Source organism: Poecilia latipinna, unplaced genomic scaffold (genome assembly GCF_001443285.1).
Source record: "Poecilia latipinna isolate Pla-1442-1.1 unplaced genomic scaffold, P_latipinna-1.0 Scaffold778, whole genome shotgun sequence".
In the NCBI taxonomy this organism is placed as follows: domain Eukaryota; kingdom Metazoa; phylum Chordata; class Actinopteri; order Cyprinodontiformes; family Poeciliidae; genus Poecilia; species Poecilia latipinna.
In genome coordinates this window covers 48,856-58,626 of record NW_015113394.1, presented here as the reverse complement: position 1 = coordinate 58,626, position 9,771 = coordinate 48,856, and the positions used below count along the sequence as shown (strand labels likewise).

The 9,771-nt window shown below is 39.2% G+C and overlaps 1 long non-coding RNA gene across 2 annotated transcripts in view; it reads left to right on the top strand.

The window, feature by feature from the left end:
* Positions 1 to 4,623, top strand: part of LOC106955937 (uncharacterized) — a 48,862-nt gene extending 44,239 nt beyond the window's left edge. For both annotated transcript variants that reach the window (XR_001426682.1, XR_001426681.1), the window contains one exon: positions 4,395 to 4,623. This is a non-coding gene — a long non-coding RNA (uncharacterized LOC106955937). The remainder of the gene's footprint in view (positions 1 to 4,394) is intronic.
* The last annotated feature ends 5,148 nt before the right edge of the window (positions 4,624 to 9,771 follow it).

The following is a 9,771-nucleotide window of genomic DNA, read 5'->3' as shown; positions in this document are numbered from 1 at the left end:
CTAGCAACTTTACCCACAATAACACCCAGCCTTTGTCTTCGGTTTGTCTGTTTCGCTTGCTTGCTGATGTTTAGAGCAATGCTTGAGCATGAAATGGCAGAAAATATGAAGGGGAGTTTTGTTTTCTCTCTCAACAACCAGTTGTTTTTTTCTCCTGTTGAGTTTTCTTTAGACTGCAACAGTGTCATGTTTTACTATTTAAGTAATATGTGTTTAATTCTTGTGATTTTGACATCTTTTGTGAAAGTAGATTTTGTTTGTAGACAAAAGAAAAAGACACAACTGTTGCTACTTTAAACGTGCACATTATTTTTAGCTGCAGCACTTTTTATAGGGACCTCAACTTAAATCTAAAGTAGAATATGAATAAATTGCTCAGTGGGATGAAAACACTCACAGGTAAATGCAAAGTGAAGAACTGATACGGTTTTTATTAGGTGTATATTTAATGGAAAACTAGCTCCTGTTTATATTGATTTATCTAAATCAAGTCTAGGGCAATTATTTTAGTAATAGAGTATTCTGTCGATTATTCTTACGATTAATTGAGTATTCTAATAAAAAATTTGATTAAGTGAAATATTGGTCAATTTCACCATTGCAGCAGGATTACACCATCAGCCCAATTTTTCATATTTGCGCATCTCCAACATTTACTTTTCTGTAGCATAAAAAACTAAACTGTAACAATAATAACATTAATCAATAAAATACCCCTGAAACAAACTTAAAAATTGGATGTTATGCTCCTAGCTCTTAGCACTTAACAACCACCCAGAGGTGGAAGTGAGAGTGTTGCGCAACATAAATAATCACCGGCTGCGCTAAACAATAAAACATAACTTAACAAAGCTTCAAAGGAGATTATTTTCCCCGAGGAATTTTAATAATTGAGGTACTCAAATCATTTGAGGAATCGTTACAGCCCTAATCAAGTCTTCATTCTAAAAAAGATAACATTTTGTTTCATGTAGGTTAGGACAGAAAAATGAGGGACGCAAAAATGCTGGTGGAAACTTTAACAGAAGAAAAACAGAAAAGTGTCCTTTTGCACCACTGACAAGACAAATGGTAAAACAGGTATCAGTTGGCCTGTTGCAAAAAGCAATAAATCAATTAATCGCATAATAAATTAAAATGAACTCAGTAATTTCCATTTGCATGATTTATTGTTTTTCCCTTTCTCTCTCTTTTTACCAAAAACTGGATGATAAGTCTTCAATCTGGTGCTTTGGTCTCAACTAGCCCTTTTTTTGACGGATAATTTTGTTTACAGATACTTTATAGTTCATTTTATCTGCTGTTTCTGTTGTTTTTGTTTATTTTGGATATTTAAGATGTCTTCCAGTTCCAGTGTTTGATTAGAATTAAAAATTTATTGATCTTTGATCTTTATTATGCCATTTTTACCATTATATTAGTTGAAAATGATCTGAAATGACAATATTATTGCAATAATTACTGGAACATTTTGTCATCCAGCAGAATATTATTGTGACAAAGCTAGTCTCAGGAAACATTTTTTTCAGCTGCAGTATTCTCCACTTTGCATCAAAACAAAGATGACTGCCTGCTGTGCTTTAGAGAAAACAATTTCAAACACAAGAGTACAATTATTAACAAGAACAACTGGCTTTTTTATAGCAATTAGTGTGCTAATGATATTCCTGCATAAAAATAATTCCCCCTTACATCTCCTCTTTCTGTTGCACTTAAATGTTCTCACACAAATCAAAGAAAATTTAATGCATAAGTATTGTGGTAGCAAATATTTCTTCACAGCTCTGTGATTTGCAATTCAGCCTCCCTAATTGGGATAAAGCTATAGTTTCTATAAATCTAGGTAAACAAGCATTTATTTGCCTGCTACAGTTAGAAATCTTTGTGAAATTCATGTAAATCCACCTAATATCCTCTGAAGTTAAGTTGTGAAAAGCTCAGAGTCCCCATGACACAGTTTGTTGTTTCCATCCGATGGGGGGTGGCGAGATTGAGCCGTGGTGATTTAGCCATCATGTCAGCGGAATATTGATGCCTGCGCAGCTCAAATGGGGAAATTATAAAGCACACGCCAGGAAATGCATCTTAATTGCTGCTTAACTGGGCATCTTCATCAGAAACGGGGAGAAATGGTGGGCCACGTATGATTCAGAGAAAACGGATAGATGAGTTAACACTCCTCTGCAGCGCTCTATAGAGGAGAGACAAATGAGCTCATAAAGAAAGGCTCTAATAGAGGGCTGCTCTGTGAATATGGGGGAGCGGGAGACGCTGTAACTACAGGAGAGTTTTCCGTTTATGAGACAATTTCTGCGTTACGGAGGGATATCCTGTTAGTTTTTTTTCTCATGTGACATCTGAGTGTTTGTTGTTTCCTTTCATTTCATCCAACACGTTTCAGGAGTCAGAAAGACGAGAGCGGTCGCCTCAACACCAAACATGAGCGAGCAATAACCAACCAGGTGCATTTTTCCCACCGCATTCGTAAAGAAGGAAACTTCAGCAAGTTCAGACAAGCTGCTGTTACAGTTGATTATTTGTCAGGGTGGTTGTGTTGCTGCTCGGCGCTCGGAGTTGACACAAACACAGTAAAGTGTTAGCACACCCAGCCTGACCCTGCTAAAACGCCTTTGGGTGCCTGGCTGACAATAAAGCCTTGTTATAATTGGTTTATTGCTGTGTTCCTCCTCTGACTGTGGAGGGGAAGGTTCAGGTTACAGTCACTGTGACACGGGGCAATATTGGCTGGCTTCAGGCACAGTCGAGCAGGAAGGTGTACCTTTTAGAAATCAGTAGAAACGCTCAAAACATGTCATAGTGTACAGATCTTGAAACAGACTTTGGCATGATATTAATTTGCAGTTGTGAAATGATCTCTTATTTTGCTGAAGTCAGGGGTGTCGAACTCATTTTCATTTTGGGCAATGTCAAATCTGAATGTTCTTAAAGGGCCAGTTGTTCTAGAACGTATTGATAAAACCACTAAACTATTAAAATATCAATAGTTTTAGTATTCAATAACCATTTCTTAAAATTAAATAATATTGAACATCTTTTCACACTGATCAGTGCATCCAGGATTTTTGTGGGAGTTTTTTTTGCAATCAAAATCACAGATTTTATGGCACTAATTTAGAAATATTTGTAAGGAATCAATATGACTATTAATTAAAAGCCATATTGATTCCTTCACTGACTATAATTTCACATCAAGTAAGGCTGAGGAACCCAATGTTTTTGGCCAATTTTGAGGAAAATTTTGCAGCAAAAATCTTTTTGTTTTTTTGTGAATTTGTGAGTATAGACCAGTGTTTCTCAACCCTGGTCCTCACCGCCCCCCTGTCCTGCATGTTTTCGGTATTTCCCTTCTGCCACACCTGAATTGCATCTCTGGGTGATTAACAGGCTTCTGCAGTACTTGATGGTCATGCAATCCTTTGAATCAGCTGTTCTGGAATAGAGGCACATCTAAAACATGCAGAGCAGGGGGGCGCTGAGGACCAGGATTGAGAAACACCGGTCTAGAGGGCCACATAAAGAGCTACGGCGGTCCACATTTGGCCCCCGGGCCTTGAGTTGGACACATGGCTTAAGTGGAAGAATGAAATGCAGCATATGAGTTCAAGATTTTTTTGTAGAACTTCTCAACTTGACACCTTGAAATTGGCCTCTGTCTCTTTAAGAAGCTCCAACTCTTTCTGACGCTCCGCATCCATTGTTGTCATCACAACAATGGCTGCTCTTCCATTGAGTATGTAATTGCTCAAAGTGGAATTATGAAACTAAATTCGCTCAATGGAAACACGCCAATTTAGAAAGAAACATACGTTTTTCGATGAAAAGTTCTTGAATGCGGACCAAAAGAGCAAATTCTAATGTCTGCCAAAATACCTACGTCTTGGTTTGATTAAAGTGAACTCTGGTGCAGTTTGAATGCTTATGTGAATGCAGGCGGGCTGGAGACCGATCTAATGGCAGGAAACTGTCGCCGGGCATTCTGGGTAAATGCAACCAAAACAAACTCGCAAGTCTTGCGCTATAGCGCAAGAAATACCTTGTAGGAGAAATCCTATAAATGCTAACATGTGACGATACTCCATTTCTGTTTACATTTTGTGAAGAAGGAAGTTGCACTCGGTGTCTTCTGAGGTTTTCATGTCGTTTCCATCAGTGGTTCTTGGTGCAGCGCCCCCACAGGTGAGGAGGGTAACACAGTTCAGTGTGAAAGTTTTAAATGTAACAAATGTTGCGATTTTGGTCCCCCAATCGAACCGAATCTACCGGACTATGAGGTGTGAAAATGCCCTCAAATCAGTCATCCTTTTGTTCTCTTGGCTCTTTTGTTGTTAAACCTTTGTAGGTTTTCACCTGCAGTGTCCTCTCCATTCGTTCAGAGCCGCGCGGAGATAAATGAGCCAGATGTCTTCAAAGAGACGACGTGCTTCATCTACAGAAGCAAGACGCCCAACCTGGACAAGATGGCCGATGACCTGCTGGCTGCAGCTGACCAGGTGGGCAGTGTGTGTACTTACACCTGTTGCACTCCAGACATCCTGCACTGATCAGCCATGATGTTGAACTTCTTGTCTGGTATTGAAAGCAGATTTTCAGACTTTTAAATCATTTACTTTGGTGCCGCTGGCTCAACTTTCTTATTTGTTTCTAATTAGCATTTCAGCCTGATGGTAACATATAAGATATTTTTATAGGCTGTTACTTTAAACTTGCACCCGAGAATAGCTTCATAAACCTGCAAATGCCACATTAAAGTTGTAGGAAGTGTGTACGTACATTAATAATGTCAACTGAAACTAAAAATAAGCCAATTAATTATGTCCCTTCTGTTTTGTTTAGCATATATAAGAAGTGCTAAGAAAACCTCTCATATTACTGGTTAAAACTATAGCAAAGAAAAAGGATAAAATGACAGTTGACTTTAAATGTAGAAAAATAGACATAAATGTTCTCCAGTAGTACATAGCCATGTTTTTATTGTGTTTATGCTCAGTGACAGAGTTTTAACTGCAGATTAAAGTCGCACTAATCAAATAAGAAAAAGGAATGATTGTACCTTTGGAAGTTTTTGTTTAACACAAAGCATAACCAATGTGTTATTTTTCTGTCTGAAAAAAAGAGGCATAAGACATTTAACAACTCCACAGTTAGAAAATACGGTAGAGTCAATAGTGAACAATATTTTAATTTCCTGACACTAGTATGAAAACTTGTGTTGAACCATTTTTGGAACTGGTTAACTTGAATAAGTCACTGATTATTTTCAAACTAATAAACAAATAATAATAATAATAATAATACTAAAAAAGCACTTGGATGTGAATGTAACATGTCCAAGTAATGCAACACCTTATAGAAATGTACAGGTGTAGAAAACACACATATTTACTGTAAAATGTAGTGGAATAGTGTCTTGTAAAATTGACGTTTTTGAGCTTTACATCATGTTATAAAGTTATTCCTCAATCAAAAACATACCTGGAGTTTTGCTTTGATTCTTTCATGCGTGTTTGAGAGATCCTTTAATCTCCATGGCAACCATTCAGCGGTGAAAAACGCCTGGTTGGACTTAGCCCCGCCTTCGGGACTCAGCTCCTCCTCAGAGCTGCAGTTTCCAAGCTTCACAACTCCGCCACTCAGCTCCTTCAGACTAGCCAGCAGCAATTAGCAAACAGCTTGTTATAGGAGCTGACAAGTGAAAGGCTGGCAAAGGGTTAATACGATGTTGAGATGACTTCCTGCAGGCGGAGTTTCAGAAAGAGCAGCTTTTAAAGCGACAGACGCCCAAATTTAAGGTGTTGTTTATGTTTCTTTTAGCATCTAAAGTTAACATAGTTACTTGATTGTGTTATAAAATGACTGGAAAACACGTAATGCTGTCTCTTTAAGTGAACTTCAAATCCATGATCAATTCCCTCAGTAGGCCAAACTGTAGCTGCGTTTACACGACTAATGTGCACAAAATTGAAATTGAAATTATGAGATTATTCAAAATTGCAGTGTTTCCATTAGGAGAATTTATTTTCTTACTCCAGTTTGCGCAATTTTATGGTCAGTGGAGACGCAGATGCTGACATCTGCAGATTCCAGCAACGACTTTTGCCCTAAGCAGTCATCAGTGGCCTGAAACTGAAGTGTAACCGTTCAGCTAAACAGAGAGACTTCATGACTTTATTTTATTTTTCTGTATTTAAATTCCTCCACATTTTCCTATCATTTCTCCCTCTGTTTGCATGGTTATTTTCTCCTTCTCTGTCATATTTTCCCTCCCTCCAGTTGAATCCTCGCTGTTCCTGCAGTGAAGTAATTCTGTCTGTGTGTCGTTAAACGGTGCAGCAGTAGCTGTCAGTGACGCTGCTGTTTAAGTAATTCAGTTTGCCTGCCGTGTGTCGTCTCATGGTGTCGGCAGAGACTCTTGTCCTCTCTGACCTGACGCATGATTTCAGCTTCACCACCATCTCAACTACATGCTTTAAATAATTAGATAAATTATCTGCTTTGTCACCTACAAAGCAAAATGTTATTTTTACTGACAAGCTGCTTTTTTGCGATGAGTTCTTATCAGACAGTTTAGTCACATCATGTTTGGCCGTTTAATGATAAACTTCAACTGAAGCTGGTAATTATGCTGCAAGCTGCCTTTTCAGAGAAGAAGGTGCTTATTAGCATCAATAGCTGCTGTTTTTGTCTGCAGAGAGGGGATTCATCCAGTGTTTCTGCAAACAAAAGCTTCCCCTTGGTCACCATCTAATTTGCTTATTATCTTCCCTGTGTTTTCTTAATTCTCTGTCTCATAGCCAGACACATCTCCCATCCTTTTGTTCTGCTCTCTCTTACCTTTTTCTCTAGCTTTACTCCGTCTCCTGGCCCTCTTACCTCCTCTCCCGTCTCCCCTCTCTTTTCCTTGCCTTTATTTCTCTGCTGTTCTGTGCTCAAGAGCTCATGTGTGCTGAAAGGTGTTCAGTAATGCAGATTTCAGCCCCTAATCCCTGTCATTAATTGTGGTTATGGGCGTTATGACAGTTTAATTTTCGACTGCGCTGTTGTGGCGCTGGGAAAATTGGCCACGGGGGACTCCTGGCCAGCAAAGCGCTATCAACCCTCCTCCTGCGGACACAATCGACAGCAACAAAAGCAGCAAAACAAAAATCAATTTGGAGGGTGAATATCGAAAACAGACGGCCGCAGAGGAACCAATAATCCTGCCCCCAGCAGCCCCTCAACCTCTTTCCGGACCCGCTTCTTACAGCCATTTAGTGAAGACAATCAGAGTTCGTTTTCGTGCGGCTCTGTCTCGTTTATTTATCGTCCCCAGGGACGACGCGAAGAGTCAAGAGCACAACTCTCCTTATCCACTTTGTTTATTAACTTAACCCAGTAAGACCCAGACCTGTAATATTTCTCTTTTAAGAAAAAAAATGTAGAAATATTGACTTTTCTTCTGGTTTTTCACCCAAACTTAGAGACTGAAAGGGTCACAAAATACGACAACTGAGTAGTAATTAGTAATTGAGTAATAATTAGTTACATGTACTTGAGTAACGTTTTTGAAAAAACCTTCATTTATGAGTAACTTTACTTCTCTGTACTTTTTACTGGAGTAATTTGATTATGAAGTATTTTTACTCTTACTTGAGTAAAATGTCTGGATTTTTTACCCACTGAATGAAAAACAAACATGTTTTAACCAAAAATCCACCAGACACAGACACTCATTGGCATTTTTTTGTGCTAATGCATAGTTGTGAGTTTACAAAAACACATATTTGAAGTGATGCCAACTCCCACCTGCAGGTGGCAGTATGTCTTACTTCTGCACTTCTGCCTCGGCTTTACTTGATGTCAAGTTCTAGTCTGTGATGAAAAGTCACATTTACCTTCATACATAAGTGAAAATATTACAAAATTTCTTTAAAAAAAATTAAAATTAGGAATTTATTGGGAAAAAATTGCAAAAGGAAAAAAAGAGAAATGCTGGAGGGATTGATCAATGTGAAAAACTGTTGAATATTAATTGTAAGAACCGGCCCTTTAAGAACATTCGTGATGTTAATGTGGCCCAAAACGACTTTGACGCCTCTTCTCTATAGAATAGATGTTTTTCCTCCACGTTACCACCAGTTTTCTGCTCCTGTCTGGATGAGGAGGTTTACTCCTCATCACCTCCTCCTTCGTCTGTGGCTGCTGCTGTCTTACCCTTCCCCTCCTGCTGAGGCGTCTCTCCTCTCGCCCTTTAGGCGGCCCGTCGCCTCAGCTGGCAGCACACTGACCATTACAGTTTGCAGGGGTTCACTTCCTCCTCAGAGAGCAGGGTCAGAGGTCGGCCGGAGGTCTGGAGCTGCTGTGTGGACGCCAAATGAGCACAGACGTAAACTCACACTCCCATATACATGCCAAGAGATAAACACAAGCGACTATGCACAAGCACACATGTGGATGTTTGTTTAGACGCAGTAAATCATGAGAAATGTCATTAAAGGCCACACAGCAGCGTGCGTGAAAGTGCAGGTCTGCACCCCGAGGGCCTCAGGAGGGTGAAGATTGCCCGGGGTCTCCTGGTTTCAGCTGACATTAGTGGGAGGTGATGACCACAGCATTAAGCTCATTATTATATCTGCTTCACACATGCTGAGAGGTCAGAACGGCTGCCAGGATTACCCGGGTTTTTATTGTCAAGTGTTATTAATTAAGCTTAAAAACGACGGTAGGCGTTCGTACTTTTCCAGTGTTTTTGGTCTTACTATGGAAAGTGAAAAGCAGTGAAGGCTTTTGGAACAAACAGCTATTGATTTTCCTTTTTTTTTTTTAATTTGCCCATTTCGTTGTGACATTTAGCTGTCAGTGACATTCTAAACTTACACTTTGATTAATGTCACAAAGAGCGGTCCAGACTATTATACGCTACATGCAGCTGAAATGTTGTGTGAAACCAAGATGCAGCTTGTTTTACCGAGCAGGAAGAAAAGACGTGCGAAGTTGATGTAAACAACCTAATTTATCAACATTGGAGTGAATAATGCCATCGTTAATAGAGTTAAGTAGACGATCTTTTACCTGTAGGGTAAGTGCAGCCATGATTCTGTTGTAAAGGGATTATTTGTTTGTAAACGTCACGCAGCTTGACTGCAGAAAGAGCCGCAGGTGGAGCTTTTTGTTTTTTAGTGACGCACCAATATGAAAATTTGGATTAATATTGGAATCCAATTACTGTTACGGCCAGTAACCAATATTTATTAGATACTATGTTAATCATATTAATCAATAATTGAAATAATTGTCACCTAATTTAGTAATTGATCGTGTTGATCGTTTCATATCGTCAGTCAGTCTGACTCTGAGTCACTCGATGTTTCCGTCATATGCCCACATATTTATTTGAATGTTTCTTTCAATACGTTGTTTTCTCTAAAATAAAACATCTTCTGGGTTAAATGTTTAAAAATATTAAGTAAACACCGGCCCTGCCAGCTGTTGTGATAAATCCTCACTCTCTCATAGCGGCGGCCTGAACATATGGAGAGGCTCAATCTAACTGTAAAAAAATAACTTCTCGTCCATTTACTCTGTAATTAACAGCTTTCCTCACATTTATATGTTGTGTTCATTTTCTCTGCCTTGCTGCTGATGTGATGGAGATCCTGGATCTTTCAGGGAAATGACAGAAACTCTTCTGTCCTAGTTCAGGTGTGACCTCACTGCTCATCCCGTCCTGGCCTGTTTTGGCTCCTTTTATAGAAATTACAGTAGGAGAGGAAA